We start from the raw sequence: 1,976 nt of genomic DNA, 5'->3' as shown, positions 1-1,976 counted from the left end.
TGGTTAATTATCATTTATTATTAATAATATTTTATTCATAACTAAAACTAAAAATATAATTATTCAGATTTAAATTTTAGAAGAATAAACGTATAAGTAACAAATAATCTATTTTATTATGCAAATTATAAATTAATGAATTAAACTAACTGATATAATGAATTATAATTAATTAATTGGTATAAATTATAATAAATTATATGATATTTAAAGAAAAATAAAATGAATAAGAAGAAAATAAAAAGAAATATAAGAGATAAAAGACTACAATAAAATAAATTGAGTGTGGGAGTTTTATTTTTTTTTTACAAATTTTATATCACATCCGTTTCAATAATAAGAAATAAAAATACATCAATTTGATATCTAAGAAAAAATGATGAGATAAAATCATAACACAGTTCTAAAACAAAAGCTTAAATTAAACCATGATATCATTGCACAACACAAATTGAAAATAATTTCACAATATAATATACCACACAAACAGGTAAATGACTTAAGCTTAATTACAAATTTTTTTTATTTATGCATACATGATAACACCATGGTCTATAAATGATTCATGGATAACATATCATATATTGCTCTGAATGATGAGCACGGGAGTTGAAGAGTGTGTGGTGGTTTGTGTCCACGATAGTTGACTTCTTGCGACGACGCCTCATAGGAAGAAAAAAATTGTTGTAAAAGCTACCTAATGAAAGAGTAATTGGTAAATGAATGATATTTTCTTCTAGCATATATGATCTTTTGTAGTGGTAAAATAAAAATAGAAGGAATAAAATTTTATATTTTTATATTCATAATAGAATTTGATATTTATCGTAATAAAATTAAATAACTAATCAGTTATAATTCATGAATTTAAATAAATAAAATAAATTAAATAAAAATATTTTTAAGAATTAATCAAATCAGTTAGTTGATACAAATAATTAGTATAATTGATTTTATTTGATTTATTGAATTCAAAAAAATAAATTAGAAAAAATAAAATGAATAAGAAGAAAATAAAAAGAAATAGAAGAGATAAAAGACTATAATAAAATAAATTGAGTGTGAGAGTTTTATTTTTTTTTTACAAATTTTATATCACATTTGTTTCAATAATAATAAATAAAAATACATCAATTTGATATCTAAGAAAAAATGATGAGATAAAATCATAACACAGTTCTACAACAAAAGCTTAAATTAAACCATGATATCATTGCACAACACAAATTGAAAATAATTTCACAATATAATATACCACACAAATAGGTAAATGACTTAAGCTTAATTACGAATTTTTTTTATTTATGCATACATGATAACACCATGGTCTATAAATGATTCATGGATAACATATCATATATTGCTCTGAATGATGAGCACGGGATTTGAAGAGTGTGTGGTGGTTTTTGTCCACGATAGTTGACTTCTTGCGACGACGCCTCATAGGAAGAAAAAAATTGTTGTAAAAGCTACCTAATGAAAGAGTAATTGGTAAATGAATGATATTTTCTTCTAGCATATATGGTCTTTTGTAGTGGTAAAATAAAAATAGAAGGAATAAAATTTTATATTTTTATATTCATAATAGAATTTGATATTTATCGTAATAAAATTAAATAACTAATCAGTTATAATTCATGTATTTAAATAAATAAAATAAATTAAATAAAAATATTTTTAAGAATTAATCAAATCAGTTAGTTGATACAAATAATTAGTATAATTGATTTTATTTGATTTATTGAATTCAAAAAAATAAATTAGAAAATAATTGATTAAATTAATTAGTTGATATAATTTCCACGATGTTTCTCAAGTCAGGAGTCGGTTTTACATTGTATTCGGGATTGTCCAAAAGCCCAACTTGTTTGGCAAGCTTTAGGGATCTCCGATCAACCAGTGGATTTGATGAGTTGGTTCTTACATAATAGCAAACAGCGCCCCTTTAGATTCTTTTCTGGTCTCTGGTGGATTTG

Source organism: Arachis ipaensis, chromosome B10 (genome assembly GCF_000816755.2).
Source record: "Arachis ipaensis cultivar K30076 chromosome B10, Araip1.1, whole genome shotgun sequence".
Lineage (NCBI taxonomy): Eukaryota > Viridiplantae > Streptophyta > Magnoliopsida > Fabales > Fabaceae > Arachis > Arachis ipaensis.
Note: the sequence above shows the minus strand (reverse complement) of the source record.